This window comes from Eubalaena glacialis, chromosome 1, assembly GCF_028564815.1.
Source record: "Eubalaena glacialis isolate mEubGla1 chromosome 1, mEubGla1.1.hap2.+ XY, whole genome shotgun sequence".
In the NCBI taxonomy this organism is placed as follows: domain Eukaryota; kingdom Metazoa; phylum Chordata; class Mammalia; order Artiodactyla; family Balaenidae; genus Eubalaena; species Eubalaena glacialis.
The window spans coordinates 162235578-162261994 of record NC_083716.1 but is presented as its reverse complement, the minus strand read 5'-3'; the positions used below and the strand labels follow the sequence as shown (position 1 = coordinate 162261994).

The following is a 26417-nucleotide window of genomic DNA, read 5'->3' as shown; positions in this document are numbered from 1 at the left end:
TTCACCAAAAGACTGAGACATAATGATGGGACTATAGAATACTTCCCTTCTCCCCACATCTTACCACTACATTGCTAAAGACCTATTTATCAAAGTTCCCTTTACCCAGTACAACATGTCCACCTCTCATCAAAATATTACAAGGCATACTAAAAGGCAAAACACAGTCTGATGAGACTGAATAAGTACCAGAAATAGAGTCAGATATGGCAAGAATGTTGGAGTCATCAGACTAGGAACTTTTTTTTAACTATGATTAATATTCTAAGGACTTTAGTGGAAAAGTAGACATGTAAGAATAGATACATAATGTAAGTAGAGAGATGGTAACTCTGAAAAAAAATCAAAAAGAAATCCTAGAGATCAAAAACACTGTGACAGAAATGAAGAATGTTTTGATAAGCTCAATAATAGACTAAACACGGCTGAGGAAAGAATCTCTGGATACAGGGCTTCAGGATACAAATGAAACTTCCCAAACTGAAAAGAAAAAAGTAAAAAAAAAAAAAATATATATATATATATATGTGTGTGTGTGTGTGCGTGCATGTATATATATATATATATATATATATATACATACACATGCACACACATATACTTTTAAAAAAAGGAACAGAATATCCAAGAACTGTGGGACAACTACAGAAAGTGTAACATACACATAATGGCAAGACCAGAAAGGGAAGAAACAGAAAGGAACAGAAGCAATATTTAAAGCAATAATGACTTAGAATCTCCCCCAAATTAACGTCAGTCAGACACCACAACACAGAGCCAGGAAACTCAGAGAACACCAAGCAGGATAAGTGCCCCCCAAAACTACACCTACACATACCATGTTAAACTTTAGAAAATCAAATATAAATTAAAAATCTTGAAAGAAGCCAGAAGAAATAAATCCTAGCTGTAGATGAACAAGATAAGAGTTACATACAACTCTTCCTCAGAAATCATGCAAGTGAGAAGAGAGTAGAGTGAAACATTTAAACTGTTGAGAGAACAAAACCACCAAGCTAGAATTCTGTATGCTGCAAAATTAACCTTCAAACATGAAGGAGAAATAAAGACTTTCTCAAACAAACAAAAACAAATGAGGGAATTTGTTGCCAGTAGGCCTGCCTTGCAAGAAAATTTAAAAGAAGTTCTTCAGAGAGAAGGAAAGTGATAGAGATCAGAAATTCAGAAATACATAAAGAGAGGAAGAACACTGGAGAATAAGTGAAGGTAAAATTACATATTTATTTTCTTATTCTTAAATGATCTAACAGATAATAGTTTGTTCAAAATAATAACAACAATGTATTAGATTATGTATACTTATGTATGTGTGTATATATATACTTATATTTATGCTAATGTATAAGTGAAATGAATGACAGCGATGATACAAGAAATGAGAAGGAGAAATTAGGAATATTTTGTTATAAGGTACTGGCACTACCCATGAAGCAGTACAGTGTTATCTGAAAGTGGACTTGGATTTGTTGTAAATGTATAATGCAAACTCCAGGACAACCACTGAAAAAAAGTAAAAAGAGAGGTATAATTGACATGCCAAGAAAGGAGAGAAAGTAGAATCATATAAAATTACCAATTAAAACCATAAAAGGCAGAAAAAGAGTGAAAAACAAAAATAGAAACAAAAAACAAGGTCTAACAATAGAAAACAGTAGCATATGGTAGATATTAGTCCAACTACATCAACAATCACTTTACAGAGCAATGGTCTAAATACACCAATTGAAAGACAGAGGTTGCCACAGTGAATCAAAAAACAAGACCCAACTGTATGTTATCTACAAGAAATCTACTCTAAATATAAAGAAACATATAGATTAAAAGGGTGATGGGTGAGAAATGGGTGAATTTTTTTTTTAGTTTAAATACAATTCTTTAAAAAAATTTTAATAAAAGCTAAAAAATCTTTTAAAAAGTAAAGGGATGGAGAAAATATACCATGCCAATACTAATCAAAAGAAGGAGTAGCTATATTAATTTCACACAGAGCTGACTTCAGAGCAAGGAAAATTATCAGGGAAGCAGAGAGGCTTTACATAATGGTAAAGAAGTCAATTCTCCAAGAAGGCACAGCAATTCTTAGTGTATATGCACCTAACAGAACATCCAAATATATATGGCAAAACTTTTGGAACTGCAAGGAGAAATAAATGAATCTCTATTATAGTTAGAGACTTTAAACCCATCTATTAGAAATGGACAGATCCAGCAGGCAGAAAAATCAGTAAGGACATAGTTAAACTCAAGAGCACCATCAATCACTGGGCATAATTGACATCAATAGACCACTTCATCCAACAATAGCATAATATACATTCTCCTCAAGCGCACATGGAACATTCACCAATATGTATCATATTCTGTGCCATATGACACACCTTAACAGGGGACTTCCCTGGTGGCGCAGTGGATAAGACTCCACAATCCCAATGCAGGGGGCCCAGGTTCAATCCTTGGTCAGGGAACTAGATCCCACGTGCATGCCACAAGTAAGAGTTCGCATGCCACAACTGAGGAGCCCGCCTGCTGCAACTAAAGGAGTCCACGTGTCGCAACTAAGGAGCTGGTGAGCCGCAACTAAGGAACCCACCTGCCACAACTAAGGCCCAGTGCAACCAAATAAATAAATATTTTTTTAAAAAAGACATACCTTAACAAATTTAAAAGAATAGAACACATAAAAAGGCTGCTCTCAGACCACAATAAAATTAAACTAGAAATCAATAACAGAAAGATAACTAGGAAATCCCAGAATATGTGAATATTAAACAACATACTTTTAAATAATACAGCGATCAAAGAAGAATCTCAGGAGAAGTTTTAAAATATTTTTAATTAAATGGAAATGAAAACACAACTTATCAAAATTTGTGGGATGCAGCAAAAGCAGTGGATCATAAAACTAAATATAAAACACAAAACTATAAAATGCCTAGAAGAAAACTGAGGAGAAAATCTAGATGACCTTGGGTATGGTGTTGATATTTTACCAACGTATACAACACCGAAGGCACAATCCAAGAAAGAAATAATTGATAAACTGGCCTCCATTAAAATTTAAAACTTTGGTTCTGTGAAAGACACTGCCAAGAGAATGAGAAGATAAGTCACAACCTAGGGAAAGTATTTGCAAAGAACACATCTGATAAAGGAATATTATCCAAAATATACACAGAACTCTTAAAACTAGGCAATAAGAAAGCAACTCAATTTAAAAGAGGGCAAAAGGTCTAAACAGATATATCAACAAAGACATTATCCAGACGGCAAGGAAGAATATGAAAAGATGTTCAGCATCATATGTCATCAGGGAAATGCAAGTTAAAACAGCAAGATATCAATACACACATATTACAATGGTCCATATCCAAAACTCTGACACCATGAAATGCCGGTGAGGATGTGGAGCAACATTGCTGGTGAGAGTACAAAATGGTACATCCACTTTGAAAGACAGTTTGAGTCTACAGCCTTACCACACTGAATATACCCAATCTCGTCTGAAAGACAGTTTGACAGTTTCTTACTAAACTAAACATAATCCAACCATACAATCCAGCAATAGCACTCCAAGGCATTTACCAGTCCACACAAAAACTTGCACACAGATGTTTATGGAAGCTTTATCCACAATTGTTAAAACTTGGAAGCAATCAAGTTATCCTTCAGTAGGTGAAAGAATAAATAAACTGTGGTACATCCAGACAAAGGGATATTATTCAGCACTGAAAAGAAATGAACTAAGAAGCCATAAAGAGACATGGAGGAAACTTAAATGCTTATTATTAAGTGAAAGAAGCCAATCTGAAAGGCTACATACTGTATGATTCCAACTATATTGATATTCTGAAAAAAGGCAAAACTTTAGAGACAGTAGAAATATCAGTGGTTGCCAGGGGTTAGGGAGTAGAGAGAGATGAGTGGGCACACCACAGAGGATTTTTAGGGCAATGAAACTATTCTGTACAAACTACAGTGATGGATACATGTCATTATACATTTGTCAAAACCCACAGAATGTGCAGCACCAAAAGTAAACCCTAAGGTAAACTATGGACTTTGGGTGATAATGATATATCACTGTAAGTTCATAGATTGAAACAAATGCACCACTGTTGTACAGGGATGTTGTGCATGTGTAGGGATAAGGAGTATGTGGGACTCTCTGCAATTTCCACTCGGTTTTGCTGTGAACTTAAAACTACTGTAAAATAAAGCTTACTAATTAAAAAATGAATAATAATGCAAAGACAATTAAAATTTATCAGGCAAGCACACATCCTCCACACAGACTAGAATACAGATTCCTTAATTCAAAAAAAAAGAAAAAAAAAAAGAAAAGAAATGAGCATCTGCCAGATAGGAGGCACTCTCCAAGCTACTAGGAATATAAAATAAGTGAGACCTAGATCCTACCAAATGGGGTGAGGATATAATCACATAATTATTAACGTGTTATGAGAAATTCTATAATAAAGATATGTGCAAAGTACTATGGAACACAGAGAAAGGAGATACAGCAGAGTTTCAGCATTTAATTTATCTGCTGAACTATGGGAGCTACCATCTGTGAAGATGAGGTATTACTACAACAAATGAATATGTTAATTTGTACAAAATTTACAGAGGCTTAATAGTAATATGAAAAAGGGAAAAAAAACTAAAGATAAGTTCGTACTTTAGAATTGTCCACCTAGATTCTTGCCCTTCTAGGGATGCAAGTGTTACCTTAAAAACAAATGGTTTTAATTCCCAGACATTTGCATGTAGACTGTCCTTATATTTTTTCCCTTTAATATAGCTCAGTGGTTCTCAATCTTTAGGATATATAAGAAATAGCATACAGGGTTAATGTATATCATAATTGTAGCTAAGCTTCAGAATTTTCTAGGGTTCTTTTGACCACACAATTTACTGGCTTCACATGGTGTTCTCTTAGGCCTCTACTAGTTTGTTTTAGGTATTTTCCCAGAGGATGTCGACAGTCGAACAGAATCTAACAAGATAAGATAAATTGTTTTAATTTAAATTTAAAATAAACTCACTCAAATCTTTTGAAATATGTGATTTCATGCTTAGATTGGGATTCAAGCATTCCATATAATCTGACAGGAAAATGCATAAAATGTGACATGTTACCAAAAAAATTCTCATCACTAATGTGTCACTGCTTAAAATATTTATACATAAAATTGAAACTAGTGAATAAGTAAGTTAAAAGGAGTTTTGACATGAACACAAATGTTGACTTACCATTGACAGAAATGGAAAGGTAGAAAATTACATTCAAGTTACCATTTCCCAAACACTATGATACTGCATACAAAACTGCTGAATTTCATCTATGTCCTGGCATCACTGCTCCCTAAATTTCTGTACAGCACACTTCAACTTCAGTCATGTCTACACTACTTTTTTGATGGCAGTTGGTTGATAATACTTGCTTTGCACATCATCAAATTCCCTACAGACATGTGGGTGTCGTGACTATTTAGATGGCAACATGTTGAAGTTAGAATGTCAGTATGGAGACCGGTTTCTCCTTGTTTTTATGGTCAAGGAAGGAAATGAGGAAGGCAGGGATTGTTTATTTGCTTTCAAGTCTTGCAAAATAGATGAGGATTTCCCAAACTGTGTTGTTAAAACATCAGTCTCACAGGATATTCCATGAAGAGTTCAATGGACAAATGACTTTGGTAAATGACAGGTAGCATGTCCCCTTCTTAGAGATTCACAAGGCACATTAAAATATTAGACAACTCTTAGAAGTTTAATAGTAAAGATATGTGTTTCACTCTGTTTAACCAGTGTGCCCAGACTTACTTGATTATGGAAGTGAAGGGTGGCAGTATATGCTATCCCAAAATATGTCACTTGGGCATAAGGATCATTCTGAGTTAAAGGCACCTGAAGAACAGCAGGGTGCTCTAATGTCCCTTTTTTCTTCCTGAAAACAGAAAATGAAACTTTCATGTGAGAGCTGCTCTCCCTATTCCAGGAGGAAAGAAACATCCTTACCACCAGAGATGGGAGTTGAGGCTGAAAGAATTCTATACAGACAGACCTTGTTAAAATAATTATCTCCCTTTATTCTTCCCATTTATTTTAATTATTTTCCACAATTGCCTCTCTTTGTTCAACCTAGTATAAAAACATTTAGATTTTGCCTATTCTTTTGGGTCTTTGTTTCCTTACGAGGGCTCCTGTGTCATGTAAAACTTATACTAAATAAATGTATTTTTCTCCTGTTAATCTGTCTTATATCAATTGAATTCTCAAGCCCAGCTGGAGACCCTAAGAGCTAGGGGTAAAATTTTTGCCACCACTACAGAACCCATTTTATTTAATGCTTATTAGCAACCACTGAGAATGACTATTTTTTAGAACACACTATAGAAAATGCTGCACCAGAGAAAAGCAGAGAAGTTATTTTTGCAAATGTGTCTCCCATTTTAAACAGAAATTCTTACTTTACAAAACAGATAAATGATGGGATTATTATTCAATTTTCATGAGCATACCACAGAATTATATTTTTTAAAAACTTCCCTTATACATTTAAAATGAACTAATAAACTTTCAGTTTGTTTTGATTAGTTAACTTATATGCAATTCTTTTAGAGAAAATACTAATTGGTCTTCTTAAAACCATCCAATGTCAAAATAATTCTTCCCAATCACACATGATATGGCCATAAAAAGTGAAGACTCCAGAATTCAATGACACATTAACTAACCAGGTCTTTTATTAAACACATTTATTAAAGTAACATGCACAAACTAAGCACTCAATAAATTCTAGTTGAATTGAATTGAATTGAATCACAGTATGCTTATTGGGACAAAACCTAAAAACAAATGAGGTACAGTCTTCTGCCCACGATGTGTGTTATAAAACAATTAGTACATTTGCAGTTGGTAAGTAGAGAAATTCTATCGGTGTAGAATGCAGAAGTTGTGTTGATTGAAACACAATTTTTTCCAAGGGGAGCCATAATAGTGGGGGAGAAGTAAACTCTTCAGCAGGAAAGGACAATGGTCTCTGCTTGGTAGCTGCACAGACAGGAGCCCTTTTGGTTCTATATTATTTCAAATGAGTGCCTGCACCCAGGATCCGTTCTCCAAAGAGGTGCACCCTAGCCTTTAAATGCTCTTCCTTTGCTCAGAACTCCAGTTCCAGTTGCGTTGTCTCTATGTTAGCAAGCCAGCATTTTCATTTTATTTTGCTTGTGTATTTTTAATATCCCATGAGGCAACACCCCCACAGCTGTTTTGCCTTCAGACACCATTACTGTCTTGGTTAAAGTTCTGGTTACAAACTAACATAAGTTTTAAGTGGTCTGCCTCAATTTTATTTTCCCATAAGCCTTGTTATTTTTAGTACACAATTTTTCCTAATAGGAGGTTTTCCAGGAATATAAATTTCATGTCCTATAAAAACTCCTGCAGTTATAAATTACTCTCTTAAGTGAATGAATGAGTAGTATGTTTTGATTATACAGGCTGTTGTTAGGTTGTTTCTCTAACCCAAGGATGTTCAGGGAGGAAAGGAGTTGGGAGTTTAGCTCTGTTATGGCTTGAATGACTCCAATATCCTCCTCACCCTTCCATTTGCTCTCACTTAGACTTGTTTCCTATTTCTAGAAAAATCATGCCCAACTCAGGGTTTCTGTAGATATTCTCTTCCTCGTCATTTAAATCTCAGCTCAGAGGTCACCCTCTCAGAGAAATCTTTCCTGATCACCTTACCTAAGGCTATAGTCTCCCAAACTTCTATTCTATCACATTTCTATTTTTCATTGCCTTCCTAACACTTAACATTTCCTGATTTTTGTTTTTGGCTAGTTGGACCCATGAAAGCCTGGACTACATCTGCCTTTTTGACTAGAGAGATGAAGCAGGAGACCAGGGTGCTCACAGCTGGAGGAATGGGCATAGTGAGAAGGCCCTACCACATATAATCCACAGCCTAAGTACCTACGTTTCTAGTCTCATTTCATACTGCTTTCCCTTACAGCTTCTTATCACAGCCATAGCCATTCTCTGGAAATTTCAGAGGAACAACCAGCCTCCTAGCTTGATCTCAGGCCACACCCACTCCTGCTAGTTCTTTGATAAATCCCCAATGTCTAGAAGATCTTGGCTTCTAGGAGGCACTACAAAAATATTTCTTGATTACATGACATAATAGAAGAAAAAATACTAATTGACAAATTAAGAGATTTTTCCCTGGCCACTTAAAATAACCCTTAAATAGTTGAATCTAGTCAATTTGTTTTTTTTCTCCCCTGTGTTTCTGTGCTCACCATCTGATTGGCTCTCAATGCATATAGATGAACAGACCTACCATAATTTAAAGTTCTTTTTGTTTTCTGTGTCTTCTTATGGAACATTCTGTTTCTTCTTCCCTGTTAGCTTTGTTGTTTTTTAAAAATCTATATCATCTAAAGGCGATGGTATAAAAACAAGTAGAGTTGAGTCAATGGATGCCTTAGTGACTCAAACAATTTGAGTATGGTATGTTCTAGTGGAAACACTTGCTCCAGAAGGGATACTAGATAACAGATTGAAGGATCTTAATATCCATATTCAGAGTATTTTCATGTCCATAGAGTCTTATGTCTATTATTGGCATAAAATAAATGAAAGTAAATTTTAGTCTTTAGGATTATTCTTTTAAATATACCATAAAATTCAAATTTTCCCCTTTTTTCCAAATCCAAGCTCCAGTTTCAAAGAATGATTCTCCAATGAAAAGAATTATCTCTATTCTAGATCTGTTAAATCAAAACTATGCTTTAGTTGGAATTCATATTTAGATAGTTTTTGCATAATAACAAAATCACTAATTAAGCCATAAGCATTTGAACCAGACGAATGGGTATTTTGGTCTACAAGGAACAAATGATATGAATATATATTTTAATTTTTTAATTAAAGTTATTATTTAGGTTGGTGTCATACAGCTACAATCACAGTCACAGATATGGGCACTAGTTTTAGTTGGTACATTTGTTCATTCACCTAACATCACTGAATAATATGAGTCATGATTATAATGTTCAAATTTAATACAGATGAATACTTCTATCTAATTAATATACAAAAGTTCAGGTATACACGTACTTTATTCTAGCTCAGCAGGAGCTTTAAGCCCCACCAGCTCCCATAGCTGCGCTACTGTCGTATTTTAATGGGGCTACAAAGTCATTACCTTGTCTCGCAACTGGGAAGAGACTTTGCTTCTCTGAATAGTAATTTCAAATGTAAACAATACCTTTAAAATAAAAATATTGGAACACTCTGAGCCTAGTGCAGCTGCAAATAAAAAAGATTAGAAAATTGAATGTTCCCAACTACAATGACAAATGAATTCACTATAGATGAAGCATTTTCTATTAACTGGTACCATGGGGACTAGATGACTTAGCTGTCAAGAAATTTCCCATGGGGTTGCTAGGCACAAATCAGTCCAACACTAATGAATCTCATCCTATTTACCTCACTTCTAAAACCATTATATAAATTGGTTCAATTCCGTATGGAGGATAAACACAGTTAGTGGGCTAAGGGATAAAAAAGGACAGGGAGAGCTTGGCGTTAACACACACTGGCAGTCTCACATACTTCTTGTTTACACTAGATCCACTACACAAGTATAAGCTAATAAATAGTAGTTGTTATAATTATGTTGTGGTTGTTATTATTATTATTTGATGATGATGATAAGTAATGCTTATGCTGCTAAGATGTACCAGGCTTTGTTCTACTAAGTGCGAAGTGCTACGTTTGTCAACTCACTACTATAAGCTCCATTTTAGCAATAAAAGAGACGGGATTTGAAGAAGTTAAGTAACTTGTCAGGGATCACATAACCAATAAACAGCAAACCCTGAACTCCCTGCTGAAACTGAGCTGGACTCTGTGGAGCTCCTAGGCACAAAAGCCTTTCTGTGTCCCCCCATTTCTTGATTACAGGAAACAGGCTTCATTCAGCCTCCATGACCTTCCCTGAGTTCCAACAGGCAGGTTCAAACAGTTGCTAATTAAACAAGGGAGGGGTTGCAAAGACAAGGGAGGAATAGTCAAGAAACAATAGTGCAGCCTTGGGGCAGGGTCCTGGTTCCCCTGCAAGGGATATACATAAGAATATCTTAGAGCTGTTTCGAAGATACTGAAGCACTCCCTATGTGGGAAAAGTTAACTGTATGCTGCCCACAAGCACGCAGACCCCAGACCCATTGGAACCAGAGGTTGATGATGATGACTCCCAGTTACTTCACCCCCAACCAATCAGAAGAATGTCCACGAGCTGATCACAACTTCTTTGAACCATTGCTACAAAACTCCTCACTATCCCCTCCAGGTCAAGACACAGTTTTGAGGGCATTAGCCTGCTGTGGCTCCCTTTGCCTGGCAAAGCAATAAAGCTATTCTTTTCTCCTTCACCCAAAACTCTGTCTCCAAGATTTAATTCAGTGTCGGGGTACAGAGGCTGGATTCAGCATCACTGCTCCAACTCCAAAGTCTGTCTTCCTTGCTATCATAATATATAACTGCATTGCACAGATAATCATTAAAATGTAATAGGGGTAAAAAGTATTATTTTCCTTCCAGTGATGTCAGGGCATGTGCTTTGCCCTTCTCAATGGATTAAATATAAACAGGTATAATAAATATCCTTACTCAATTGCATGGTTTTCATGCTCTTGGAAAAATGAGATTAAGTTGATCTCTAAGGTCCTTTCCAGTTCTCCAATTCTTCCTGACTTTCATCCTGAAGGTGTTTTGCTATAAGCAAGTCAATTTCTTCAACCACACCAGAAACAGAGAGCCATCATCCTGCTCCATGCAGGCTTCATCATCTATTGATAGAATAGACTGCTGTTGTGAAAAATTACCTGCCTCCCCTACACTGCAATATTTTTTAAAATTCCAGACATTTTAATTTTCTTGTGTTTTCTAAAGTGCAACACTATCTCCTTGTGTATTTCCAAAGTTCATGGGTCAAACTGTAAGGAAGGTGAAATCTGGCCACTGACAGAGCCTATGAAGTACCTCTAGAAGGCTTAGATAAGGGTAAATAAGGCCACAAACTAAGAGACAAAGAGGTGGTCAAGGTCATAGGCCTGTGACTATTGATTCATGGATAGAACAAATTCAAAAAGAGTTGTTTACAGAATGCTCTCAAAGCCTCTGTGGCTCTGTAAATCAAATTTATCTTTAATAACTACTTTAAATCCAATAAATATTCAGTTGTTTCAGTTGTTACCTCCTAACTGAAAATCAATTACTCAGTTTAGTGAGGTTTTGTCACTTGGTCTGATCTACCTGAAAACATGCAAGGCCAGCAAAGTCATGGTCAAGGAGACAAGCCCTGATAATTGCCTTCTTTTGCCCTCTCTGTAGATAAAAAGGCTTAAAAAAAGTCACCGATGTGGAGAAATGGTCCATTTTTTAAATCGAAGTATAACATATCGTAAAGTGCACAAATTTGAAATATACAGCTCAGTGGATCTTTACATATGTATAACCCTCTTTTAATTGCTACTCTTATAATCACACTGGAGTCTAGGACATCTCCAGCACTACAGAAGGTTCTCTTGTGCCCCCTCCAGGTCAATGTCCCCCACCAAGGATAACCACTATTCTAACCTTTATCTTCATGCATCCATCTTGCTTGTCTTTGAACTTTTAAAAATATGGAACCATACAGATATAGTGTGTATTCTTTTGCCTCTGATTTCTTTTACTCAACATTGTTTTTAAGATTCAGCTATGTTGTTCCTTGGTCGATAGCTCATTCTTTTTGATTGTTATGCAGTTATTCTATTCTATTCTGTAGAAGGATATTTAAGTTGCTTCTAGTTTGGGGCTATGCTGACTAATGGCAATAATGAACATTCTCATACAAATAATTTCTGTTGGGTAATGGCCAGGACTGAAATCGCTGGACCATAGTGTAGGTATATATTTGCCTTTAATAGATATTGCCAAACAATTTTCCAAAGTAATTGTGCCAATTTGATGCCTACCAGCAGCGTATAAGAGTTCCAATTGCTTCATATACTTGGCTGGTGTATCGATTTTAAAATTAGCTGAGGACAAGAACCATTCTCATATTTGCTTATGATCTCCATAGTTCTAGTCATTCCACAATTCCAACTATGGTCTTTATTTCCCAGAATTAAAGCAACCAGAAATGTTTATTCAGATAGTTAATCTGAACATCAGTGAAATGGAGAGAATTCTTTTTTCTTCAGATCAAATATAAACATTTTCTGATCAAACGTCCAATGGAGAAAAAAATGAGGTTTCTACTGGATGTGTATGCAAGAGTTTTACACTTGCTTCTTTAGCAAATGTCTGTGTATTTGAGCAGGCTGTCTGACAATGGCTTTCCACAGGAATTAAGCAATTAGATTATTCTGTTTTTTTTCCTTTGCAAACAAATTTGCCTTTAGCCAACACAGTGGGGAATGAGAGCTCCTCCTTCATAAAGGGAAGTCCTGCTTTATCCCATTCATCTTCATTAGCTGTCACAAGGGCTAATGTAAGAAAGTTCCACTTTCAGCAATTTATTCTTGAACCAATTTGATTATGAAGTTTGTGCACAAAAGGCCCATTTGTCAAAAATATAGAATGTACATGGTTGGGAGACAGAAGGTTTTAAGGAAGTGGCAGATAAATAAAACATCCTCTGAAATTAGCACAGATATGTCTGTGCTGCCTCACATTAATCTAAGAGAAAACAGACACTGTATTTCTCTAAAATTCTTACAAAATAATTTGCTTTCCCCTGGGATATAAAATGTATATACGTACATGTAAAAAATGTACGTATATAAATCCTACTCAGCTTCAGTTATTATTCTTCAAGAGAAGTTTATGACCCTCCTTCCTCAAAGTCTGATTATTGATTACACCTAGACATTCTTTCATATGCAACATTTTTTGCCATAAAAAGTGTCTAAGACCAGTCTCCTAGATGATCAAGCAAGTCAGTTCTTCAGATGTTTGATGTCTCTTCATTCTCTATTGCCATTTCTGAAGAAACTCTTTGCTTCTATAAGTACAAACACAACCTCTCTAAAAGCTTCCTCTTTTCATCTTCTCTTATAAATGTGAGTCTCACCCCATGAACTTCGTGAAATCACCTACTATAAAACAGAGCCACGGAAATTGCTTTTCTTTAGTCCAAAGCCCTTTTGTCTTTGGAAAGATTGTGTACCAAAATGCCACGATGGACTTATTTTGGGTCATCATGCTGGAATCCCTAATTTGTCATCTTTCAACTCCAGAGTGTTTTCATGGGCCTCTCTGCTCTACCCTATCTTCATCTGTTTCTCTCTAATTTCCTGGCCCTCTACACTTCCACCTTTCTACCAGCTCCTTCTTATCTTCACTTAAATATGCTAATATAAACCCCATTTTTCAAAACAAAACAAATTCTCTACCCTCATCTCCCTCTTCAGCCCCTGTTCTCTCTCACCCTTCCACGGCCAAATTTCTTGAAAGGGTTGCCAGGATTCTATTTTCTCACTTCCTAATCAGCTCTCAGTCTACTCAGATCTTTCTTCTGTCCTCACCACTCTATGCAAAGTTTCACTCTATGACAATGTTCATCATTAACATCATCATTGCTAAATCCAGTTAATAATTTTTAGACCTTACATTTCCTTACATCAAGAGAACAACTGACCATTCCCTCCTCTGGAAATACTTGTTCTGTCTGGCTTTGTGGCATGACTGTCTCCCGGTTTTTCCTTCTGATTACACACTCCCTTTTCCTTTACAGCCTCCTGTTCCTCTACCTACCCCTTAGAAGTTGGTGTTCCCAGGGTTCCCTGCACCTTCTTCTATTCTCACACCACACCTACTCCCCAGACATTCCCATCCACTCACATGAATTAAATTCCCAACTAGAGCACTCCACTTCCCATAGAGTAGTGGGGACAAATGCAACATGGATTTCGAGGTAATAGGGACATGAGAAGATAGAAACCTGCCAATCTTTTCAAGAAATACCCTTATGTAAGTAACTTTCAAATCTCTCTCCTGAATTCCAGACCTGTTAAGCTAATTCCTACATCTTCACTCAAACTCATTGTCTTCCCACCCCTCCTCAACACTTGCTTCCAAATTTCAATGAATGGCATCACTATCCACTCAATAAGTAAACCACAGTCTGAATGATCTCATTGTCTCCACCTTCTCCCTCATCCTTCCCAGTCACTCAAGTTGTGTTAATTCTAATAATAACAAGTAATATTTTATTGAGTGATTACTATGTGCCAAGGGCTGTGCAAAAAGCTTTTACGTGCATTATGTAGTTGAATTCTTTATTATTCCCATTTTTAGAGATGAGGAAACTTGACCTTAGGGATGTTAGCTAACTTGCCAAGTTGTTCACCTAAAAAATATGAAGTGAAAATTCAGAAAGCCATAGTTTTTAACTATTATGCTGTGCAGCCTCCTAAACATTTTTCAAATCTGCATAGCTACATCCCTAAGATAAGTCATTGTCATCATTCATTCATATTCTTTCTCTCTCTCTCCACCTTGCTTGGATTTCTAAAACAGACTTTTAATATATCTCCTTGAATTTATTCTGCCTCTATTTCCACACCAAAAGGAAACTGTCAAAACATAAATCTAATCAAGTCATTCCCTGCTTCAAAATCTTTTAATGGTTTTTTATTGTCCTCAGTGGAAAAATTCAAACTCCTTACCATGGTTTACATGGTTCTGTGATTGGACCTCTTCACTATGTCTCTTGCCACTCTGCTTACCCTATACACCAGCTGCACCAAACTTGTTTCACGTGTCCCGTGAATTCTAACCACAAGGCCATCAGACTATTTTCTCTGTATGAAATAATCTGCCACACCTACCCCATTGTCTGTGGCTAGATCCTATATTTCCTTCAGTTTGTCACTTCCCCCATCCTCAGCAGACAGGTCAGACTCTTCAGCTATGCGTCCCCACTGTACCTTATACTTCCTCTACTATTCTTTATTTAATTATTTATTACAATCGTTTTCTTTTCTTAATTTTAAACTCTTTGAGGACAGAGGTAATGTTGCCCATTTTCCATCACATTTCAGTGCCTAGCACAGTGCCCAGTACAGAGTATCTATCCAATAAATATGTATTGGATAAATTAAAAATTCATTAATTAATTGCTATTATTCCCTATTTTCTCCCTCCAGAAGTAGTTACGCCCCCCCAAAAAAAGTTATCTGTTTGCCTCCATCAGCAACTCCTGACACCTAATTTTCCATATATCCATGCACTGTGCAAGACATTGCAAGAGGTACACAGATGACCAAGATAGAGTCGCTGCTGACAAAGTCCCAAACAGCTGGGGAAAAAAAGATAAAATATGATTAATTCCAGCAGGATTATGGGTGGTGTCCTTTGAAATGAAGCTTTAAGATGGGTAGAATATCTATAAATGGAGATGGAGGCAGGGCTCCTAAATATAGACAGAGTCTTAGGAAGACAGCAAAGCTAGAGAATAAGGCCTATGAAAACTTGACTAGCAAGGACTGGGAGGAGTATGAGTAATCTAGAGCTTAGGGAATGACAACCGGGAGTAGATAAACCAGAAAGATATTTTGGAGTCATATCATGAAAGGCCTTGACACCAAGGGAAGAACTGTATACATATTCAGTAGTCAGTGGGGAGCCAACAAACAGTTTCAGCAAAAGAATGACATGATTGGAGCTGGGTTTTATGAATATTTTCTCCCAAGATGTGCAGAATAGACTAAGGCAGGAAGACACTAGAGGTGGGAAAATTCCCACACTTCATCAAATCAAGTTCAAAAATCAATGGTGGTGGGGGGGAAGCAATGAATTGAGAGATTGGGATTAACATATATACACTACTATATATAAAATAGATAACTAATGAGAACCTACTGTATAGCAAAACAAAAAATCATGATATCGCTTATATGTAGAATCTAAAAAAAGGTTACAAATGAACTTATCTACAAAACAGAAATAGAGTTACAGACGTAGAAAATAAACTTATGGTTACTGGGGGGGGGGGCGGTAAGAGGGGGAGGGATAAATTGGAAGACTGGGATTGACATATATACACTACTATATATAAAATAGATAACTAATATGGACCTACTGTATAGCACAGGGAACTCTACTCAATACTCTGTAATGGCCTCTATGGGAAAAGAATCTAAAAAAGAGTGGATGTATATATGTGTATAACTGATTCACTTTGCTGTACACCTGAAACTAACACAACATTGTAAATCAACTATATCCCAATAAAAATTTTTAAAAATCAATGGTAAGAAGCACCATTGTTTGATTTAGCACTGAAAAGGGAACATAAATGTCCAAGATGGAGAACCTATTAAGAAACTGAAAGTGAGGAATGTGGTCTCTGCTCTTGAGGAGCTTCTACTGCAGTAGCAAAAGCAGAGAGTGTTATAAAGAATTAAAGTGTGATGGGGGAAACACAGAATGGAAGAACAAACAAGAGTCTAAAACTTGGCACTGGTCTAGGAAGGGAGAAAAACCTTTCCTACAAAACTGAAATACAAAGCAATTCTTATACAAATTGGTAGTCTGAATCACACTATCAGCGTGATCCAAAATATCTCAGAGAATTTAAGAAAAAGGACAAAAGAGACACCGTAGAGTTGGAATTTATACAACTTGGCAAACGGTTTGATGTGGTGGGGGATAAAGAAGAGGGAGAGGGCAAAGTGACTAAGAGTTTATCCACACGGACCAGGCAGACAGAGAAGTCAGGAGTAGATACTGTTCAGGAAGGGACATGAGTGTAGTTTTGTACAGCTTGCACGTCAATTTTCCACTGGGATACCCAGGTGAAAGTTTATAACAGGAAAATGGAAACGCAGATTAAGAATTTAGGATTACATTATGTTAAAAAATCAAATCCTGTATGTTGTTGCTTATTGGTTGGATACAAATGCACAGAAAAATCTGTATAATAACACATGTCCCACCCTCTAAACCCAAGAGACATAGCAGATGTTGTAAGAGTAGATGTTGGTGGGGAGAGAAAATTTCATGTTTTACTCTTTATATATTTATGTTATTTGAATTTTTATAATGATCATGTGCTCAAGTATTCTGTAATTTTATAATCTTTGATTTAAAATATTTGGCGCTAGAGACATAGATCGTGATATCCCTGGCATAAAAATGATAGTAGAAAATGCAGGAGAGGATACAACTGGACAAAGACACAACTATAAAAAGATAAAATAAGTGGTCTAAGGATTAAGTTTGGAAACATAGAGTTAGAAGAAGACAAGACCAACAAACGAAGAAAATATCTGTCCAAAAAGTAAATGGAAAACAAATAATATGAAACATCACATAAAATAAAAGAGAAGTTGGGGAAGGAAAACAGAAACAAATTACTATGTGTCACGGGTTCGAGCCCTGGTCTGGGAAGATCCCATATGCCGCGGAGCAACTAGGCCCGTGAGCCACAATTGTTGAGCCTGCGCGTCTAGAGCCTGTGTTCCGCAACAAGAGAGGCTGCGATAATGAGAGGCCCACGCACCGCGATGAAGAGTGGCCCCCACTTGCCGCAACTGGAGAAAGCCCTCGCACAGAAACGAGGACCCAACACAGCCATGGATAATAAATAAATAAATAAATAAAATTAAAAAAAAAAAAATTACTATGTGTCAGACACTGTGTTAATGACAGAACGGAGATAGCTGTCATTTACTGAAGATTCCTTATTCATCAGAAACATGCTCAGAACTTTATAGTAATAATTTCATTTTATATTCCTAAGAAACCTGAAGGTATATATAAAAGTTCTCATTTGGAGATGTGGAAACTAAGGCTCAGAGAGGTTCAAATTTAAGATTTCATAGCTAGTTTAGTTGAAGAGTCCAAGTTCAAAGCCGGTTCTAAATTCAGAGACCTTGCTCGGAGTTCTGGCCATTTGCTTTTACTTGGAAACAAGGAGTATCAAAAGCTATAGAGAAGTAGTGAAAATGATAACTAACAGAAGAGGATTAAATTGAGTGTTTATAAAATACTTACTGATTTTTGTGACCAGTATTTCTGAGACCCACATTTCAGTGAGTGAAGGGATTGAAATCCAACCACAAGAAAGTAAAATGCAAATAAAGCCTTGGCAGTTACAGGAGTAAGAGTAATTTTTTAATGTGCCATTAAAGAGAGGATTGTTTACGGTTAAAGAAGTAAGAGAGGGGGCACAATTAATGAAGTGATGTCCTGGAAGAAGAGATGGGGTCATACCATAGATGGAAGGTCTAGGCTTGGAAGATATTGCATCCTGAGAGAAAGAAGTAAGAAAGAGAAAGAGAGAATGAACCTCAGTGGAATGAATTGAGAGCTTCTACTGATGACTTCAAACCAGAGAGGCTAGTATAGAATTGGAGGCTTAAGGAATATGGAGAAGATTTTAAACAATCACTGTGAGAAATATGATAGAAGTCAACAACAACCTGTGATCAAAAAGTTGCTGAATGGCAGAATGAATCTGAAAGTAGCAGGGATTTTATAGGTACATTTATCCAGATTTTTAACTTTATTTTGCAATATACAATAGTCTAATACTCTAGGGAGTAGCCTATAGGACTTAAAAAGTTCATCGTTACAAAATAGGTGGTAAAGCCAGAAATCAGATATGGATCTAGAGTTTATCAGGCTTTAAATGAAGCCCTTGTTCTGTAACTTGCTACCTCTGTAGTGTTGGGAATTTTATTTCACCTCTAAGTCTCAAATTTTAAGTCTGAGGAATCAAGACAGTAACAGTGCCTATCCTCCTAATTTGTTGTGAGAAAAGAGTGTTTGCACAACAGAGTATTTAGCACTCAATATTATAATCAAAATTAAGTAAAGGGAGAACTGAGAGAAGTATATCAAAGGACTAAAAGAAAAGATGAGGCCAGGAGCTAGTTAAGGATGAATGATGGAGTAGAAGAGGAAAAAGACGAGGTCGTGGTTAGAAGAGGAAATTTCAAAATTTGAGATCTTGCAGGCAATGCAGGTTTTTTTTTTGGTTTTTTTTATAAATTTATTTATTTATTTTTGGCTGTGTTGGGTCTTCGTTTCTGTGCGAGGGCTTCCTCTAGTTGCGGCGAGCGGGGGCCACTCTTCATCGCGGTGCGCGGGCCTCTCACTATTGCGGCCTCTCTTGTTGCGGAGCACAGGCTCCAGACGCGCAGGTTCAGTAGTTGTGGCTCACGGTCCCAGTTGCTCCACGGCATGTGGGATTTTCCCAGACCAGGGCTCGAACCCGTGTCCCCTGCATTGGCAGGCAGATCCTCAACCACTGCGCCACCAGGGAAGCCCCGGCAATGCAGTTTTGACTGATGTTTGACTAAGCTCAAACCAGGTAATTAAGTAATTTTTTTTAATGGAGGCCACTGGAACTGAGGCATCTGAGAATCTGGAAAGGGAGTATAAAGATGTTCCCAAGGGAGGTGCTTCAGGACTGGTAATAGAAAGAGAGATCAGTGATGCAGTAAATCATTAAGAATAGTAGGAAAATCTCTATATGTTGTTTATAGGTGGCTGAGACAAGGAATAAGAAAAAAATGATGTAAAGGAAACTCAAAACAAGGAATTATTAAGGGAGAGCAAAGAATATATAAATTGTCTTTCTGGAAATAGAACATAAGAAAAGTATTGTCAAGAATTTTGAAGGGTTCTGAGATTTAACCCTACTTGCAAGCAGCAAATTAGCTGCCACACACAGCTTCATGGGTACTGGCAGAAGAAACAAGATTCCTTTATATCTATACATATAGATATATATAGATACAGATATCTAAAGATATATAGATAGTTTTATAGCAATAGTAGTAGCCAGAGTATTATCATTTTCTTGTGCCATTTCAGGACATGCAATTCCCTCATGGGGATATGAAAAGGGCAACACCTGCACACTCAGCAGGTTGGAAATGCAGAAGAGGAACCCTGAGCTTTGGGAACCCAAACCTTTTGTGATGAGCCTGCCCTTTGTTCTGAAGGGAGACACTATCTTATCTTCCAAGGCTGTTTGCTATACAAATATCCTTGAAAAGATAGTCTAGACAAAGGCAGCCAGTGCCTCTACTCACAAGATATGCAGAAACACAAGAGACCTGTGGAAAACTGTCTCCTAATAAGTATTTTCTACTGGAAAGGAAATATTATCAGACAAAAAAACAGCTTTTAATTAATGCAAGGAGATAAAAATAGAGTCACCATAGTTATACAAGTTTAATGTCTTTTCATGACAATTCCTTCTCCTAGGGATTTTTTTTTCTTTAAACTAGTATGTTAGAGCTTGGGGCTTCTTAGAGGCTTCTACCTCCTTGGTTCCCACACTCATTCTCACCTATAAGACTCAGTGTTTCGCAGGCTCCCTGTCTATTTATTCAATGACTAAAATCATAAAGCATGCTGCTTCTAATTGTAGAAAAGTTATTTGCTACTTACAGAATTCTGGCATTGATATATCACTCCCTTCTACTATTTGTTCACTTGTGTATTAATTACCCCCAGCTCTTAGGCTCCCATAAGAAACACATTTCTTGAAAACTTCCAAAACTGACATGGAAATTCTGTTTATCTGAGAGTTCATACAAAAGACTAGAACTGAGTTGTATATGCTTCTTCATGAAGTGAACGACTAGGGATAGTGGAAATTCAGAAAAAGAAAGCATTATTATACATTTGAAAAATCACATATTAAAAGCAACCTACCAGCATCTTCTTTGATCATATAAAATATTTTAAATGATTCCACAGCAACTGAACTTACCTGTAAATAATTTTACCCATGTGATACCATGAGTTTTGAGCTTTGCAAAACATAGCATTTTTCACTGCATAATACCAGAAAATCCCTGAGAAAGTGAAGGTTTGGTCACAAATCCCTATATAATCTGCTTTGTGAAAAACATCTGGGTTTTTATGATCATCTGCTGCTAAGCACTGAATGGGCCCAATGTCTAAAAGGTTGACAGTGTTTTACTTTTTATTTGGAACCATACTGTCAGCTCCTGTTATATTTCTTACCCTTCCAGAAAAAGGCTAAGAATAAAAATTAAACTTTATTATTTCCTTTAGGCAAGGGCAGTTTCCTTTTTATACAGGCAATAATAATGGCAATTGTTCCCATAGCCTGATATAGTATGCCAGGTGTCAGAGAAAAACCAGACCCTGACAGTAGTTTAAACAATAAAAACAGATTGTTATTCAGGACTACTGCAATAGGAGAAAAAATATCTCAATATAGAACTGGGCTCCATTCTGAATGCAACAAGTTAAAAACTGGAATTTATAGCCTAGGAGAAGAGTAGAGGGGTCTGTGGATGAAAAATTAACTCAGAGGGTAGCATAATTCTTGCTACACCAACCTAACAGGATTCTTGCTGAAGGCAGGTAAGGGTGATCAGACATCACCAGGGAGATGGTGGGTGATGAGAAATTTGATCACCTGTCAAGAGTGATCAGATATCAAGAGTGGAGTATTCTGGCTAAACTGACTTGACAGGATTCTTGCTAAAACTAGACTTTACAAGGATGGAGACAGAGGCCGAAGGGTCAGGTTAGTCGAGCAGAGGGCTCAAAAGAGCATGACTATAAAGTTTGGTCAAGGAGAGAATCGTTGTCACAGTCACTCATTTCACCTTCACAATAATACCTTAAGGCATATGCTGTTAATTTCCCATTTTAAAGATGTGAAAACTGAGGCACAGAGAGGTTAACGACTTGCCCAAGGTCCCATGCCTGGTAGGATGTAAAACCAGAGTTTTTTTTAATTGAAATATAGTTGAACTACAATATTATATTAGTTTCAGGTGTACAACATAGTGATTCGATATTTTTATAGATTACGCACCATACAAAGCTACTACAAAATTATGGACTATATTCCCTGTGCTGTACATTACACCCATGTGACTTTTTTATTTTATAACTGGTCATCTATACCTCTTAACCCCTTCACCTATTTCGCCCATCCCACCCACCCCCTCCCCTCTGGCAACCACTAGTTTGTTCTCTGTATCTGTGAGTCTGTTTCTGCTTTTAAAGCCAGGATTTGAATCCCGGCAGTCTGGTTTTAGACTTTGTGTGCCTTGCAAGGACGGTACTACTAATAGTGACATTTATTGAGCAATGACCATGTTCCAGTCACGGGGCTAATTGATTTGCATGCTTGATCTCACAGAAGTCTGAAAACAACTCTGTAAATTTGGTTTTACTATTATTCCCATGTTACATATGACAAAACTGAGGCTTCAGGAGGTCAACATAGGTCATATAGCAAGTAGCAGTGGTCATATAACTATTAGGAGCAAAGGTGGGATTTAAACCCAAGGGTTTTTTTCTTTTTTTTCACTCCAGAGCCCATATTCCTAGCTTTCTCTTTCTGATCTTTTTTTTTTTTCAGTTATTAAATATGTATAGAGCTTCTACTAGGCACTGTGCAAGCAGTAGGGCTATAAGAGCAGGAAAGACCAACCCTGCCTTCCCAGAGTTTAGTCTATGGGAAAGATAAGCAACCTTTGGCAATTGCAACCTAGAAGAATAGATGCTGAATAGGACTAGTTACAGGTGCTGTGAGAGTAGAGAAGAGGCACCTAACCCTGGTTTGAGGGACTAGAGAAGGCATCTCAGAAGTCACAGAAGGCATGGAGAGCAAGCAACATCTAAGCACAGGTCTGTCTCACCAAAAAAAAAAAATGTGGAATGGGCAGGGGTTGGCCAGGTGGCTGAATTGAGGGAAATGTGTTCCAAGCTGAGGAAAGAGCCTATGCAAAGACTTCAAGGTCAGTATGAACAGAGCACAGGGTGAAAAGGAACACACTGTGATATGCTAGAGAGGTAAGAAGGGATAGGATCATGAAGGGTCTTGTTGGCCACTGATGAAATTCACACTTAATTCTAAGAGCAGCAGGAAACCAATGAAGAGTTCAAGCAGGAAAATAACATGGTTCAATTTGCATACTGGGATGACCTCTCAGACTGCATCATGAGGACTAGTTATCTGGAAGGAGAGCTAGACTGATAGAAGGAAGGCCAACTATGAGATGGTCAGGAATACAGACAAGTGGGCAAGTGGAAGTTACAAGAGTGAGACATAAGTGGTTTTGAAAGTGATTTCCCAAAGTAATTCAAAATTTCTAGGACTTGGGACTTCCCTGGTGGCGAAGTGGTTAAGACTCCGCCTGCCAATGCAGGGGACACGGGTTCAAGCCCTGGTCGGGGAAGATCCCACATGCTGTGAAGCAACTAAGCCCGTGAGCCACAACTACTGAGACCGCCCGCCACAACTACTGAAAGCCCGCACGCCTAGAGCCCGTGCTCCGCAACATAGAGAAGCCACCGTGATGAGAAGCCCGCATGCCACAACGAAGACTATCCCCCGTTCGCCAAAACTAGAGAAAGCCCGCGCACAGCAAAGAACACCCAATGCAGACAAAAATAAAATAAATTTATTAAAAAAAAAAAATTTCCAGGACTTGGTAATTGGTAGGGCTGTCAGAGGAGGAATCAGATGACAAGCAGATATGCAGCTTGGAAATCTATTCAAAAAGGAAGGCAATATAAGAGAAACAGCAGGCTTAAGAGGGAAAATAATTATTTCTGTTTGAGAAATGCTGAGCTGTATGTGCTCATGAGACACCCAGATGGACAAGTTGCTTGCGTGGATGGTAAGATTGGAGCTCAGGAAGTTCTGGAGATAAAGATGTGGGAACCATCCTCATGCAAATAATAGTTAAAGCATTAGGGCTTATGAGATCACCCAGAGAAAGTGTGCAGAGGAAGGAGGAAAGTAAGAATGGGAGACCAGTCTTTAAAGGTTAAAAGAGAAGATTTCCAAGAGACTGAGAAAGACTGGCCTGAAAGATGGGAGGAAAGCCAGGTGTGGGCATCACAGGGGTCAGGAGAAAAGATTTCAAGAAGGAAGGAGGGACCACCATGTCAAATGCTGAAAGGACAAGTAAAAGAGGACTAAAATTAGGTCCCGTGGGTTCACCAAAAGAATAGATTTTTGTAGCTTACAAGAAGCTGCTAGAAGACAACTACACTCCTGTCTTTTATAGAGCTTTGAAGAATTTATGCTAATCTCCTGAGTTTGGGGGATGTGTATGAGTGAAGGCCTCAGGGAGCAGCAAGAGGAGAGAGTGAGAGTATTCAGATTAAAAAAGAGTTTGGAAGTGGTCCAGTGGTTAGGGCTCTGGGCTTCCACTGCAGGGGGCATGGGTTCAAACCCTGGTCAAGGAACCAAGATCCCACATGCCTTGCAGTGCAGCCAAAGAATCACGAGACAGCTTGCTTCCTCTACTCTGCTCTTCACATGTGTGAGGATACAACCGTGGTCGGCCACCTGCAAACCAGAAGAAGGCTCTCACCAGCACCCAACCATGGTGCCTCCCTGCCCTCAGACTTCCAGCCTCCAGAACTATATGGGAAAGCAGAACCACCAAAAGGAGTGATGACCAGCAATCTCATGAGAAGTCTGGATTTTATTTCTCATGCCTCAGGACATCCAGTTGGGAACTCCACACCAGCTCCTGGGATCAGACTTTCATCCACTTAATACCCCTGTTTGCCTGAACTACTAGAGCCAGTCCTAGCTAACCACGAATGGCTACCCAGAGGAAACACCTGGTGAAAGATTTCAATCCTTACATCAATCCTTACATTTCAATCTTTACCTGCTATATCTGTAGAGGGTATCTGATCAAGCCAACTACAGTGACGGAATGCCTCCATACCTTCTGTAAGACTTGTATTGTCCAGCACTTTGAAGACAGCAATGATTGTCCAAGGTGTGGCAACCAGGTTCATGGGACAAACCCGTTAGAAATGTTGAAGTTGGATAACACATTAGAGGAAATTATATTTAAGTTTGTCCCTGGACTACGAGAATAAGAACTTGAGTGGGAGTCTGAATTTTGGAAGAAAAACAAGCCTCAAGAAAATGGACAAGATAATACTTCAAAAGTTGACAAACCTGAAGTAGATGAAGAAGGTGATGAAAATCAAGATGATAAAGACTATCACAGAAGTGACCCACAGATTGCTATATGTCTAGATTGTTTACGAAATAATGGACAATCAGGGGACAATGTAGTAAAGGGTTTAATGAAGAAATTCATTTGGTGTTCTACACATGTAACTGTGGGAACTATTAAAAAATTTCTAAGTTTAAAACTAAAACTTCCAAGTTCTTATGAGCTGGATGTGCTGTGCCATGGTGAAATTATGGGGAAGGATCATACTATGGAGTTCATCTACATGACAAGATGGAGACTAAGAGGCAAAAACTTTCGGTGTCTGAACTGCTCAGCTTCACAAGTCTGCCCTCAGGATGGCCCTTTGTATCAGTCATACCCCCATACCCCATGGTATTGCAGTATCGACCAAGAATTGATTTTGGTTAGACCACGAGGGCTAGATCCCACTGAACGAATCCTGCGCTATGTGTTTACTCATCGATAGACTGCACAGTGAATGGTGTGTGGACTGGAGGGACACAACCAGATTTTCAGCATGCGAATAAGACTGTTGTCTGTCTCTAGATTGTCAGTTGCATTTATGTTGTTTCTATTAAGAGCAAACCAAGTGCCATTCTGCTACTGAACCATCTGCATAAGGTATCTGTGCTGTCTCACAGTGTACAAGTCATGGTTGAAATCAGTTAGGTGTGTAGCCATGATTCAGTCTTCTGAATATTTTGCTTGCCTGTTCTAAGACTGTTCTAATGTTTGATTACACTAGTAATATGGCTCAATCTTTGTGGTGTTGCTGTTTTCACATACTTACTATTTGATTAATTCTTGTTTAAATAGAGTACTGTACAAGGAACTAATAATTATTATATCTTGAAATTATTCTGTATGGGAAATATATTTAGAAAAGTGGTCCTTGAGCCACTGTCCTGTTTTAAAAAAAAAAGAGTTTGGAGGTCGAAGCAAGGACACAAGCACTGCCTGGAAGCAAGCTTGTGTAGAGACTAATACTGTGCGGTTGTCTAGATTGGGTTTACCTTCTTTGCCTCATCAATAAAGCAGGTTGTTGTGAGGTTTAAGAGAGCTAATTGGTGTAATAGGTTTAAACAATGCTTGGTACACAATAAGCATACTGTGTTAGCGCCTCTTAATATCTCTTTATTTTCTGGGGTCTCCGTAAACCTTCAGAATTCTGATGAAATCTTTGAGCAGATGAGCCCCTACTACCAACTGAGATTGGATTCTCTCCAATCTGGCAAAAAAAATTTTAAAAGTGTTTAGAGGTAGACTTATGTTGATCCAAAAGAAAAAGGGGGGAAGGGTAGAGAGGACTGGCTATGTCACTACAGGAAGCAGTGAAGTCTGTGAAAATAGACCAGGCCTTGGAAACTACCT

The 26417-nt window shown here is 37.7% G+C and overlaps 1 pseudogene; it reads left to right on the top strand.

Annotated features, from left to right (window-relative positions):
* The first annotated feature begins 24558 nt into the window (after positions 1–24558).
* On the top strand, positions 24559–25454 carry LOC133097844 (polycomb group RING finger protein 5-like; annotated as a pseudogene).
* The last annotated feature ends 963 nt before the right edge of the window (positions 25455–26417 follow it).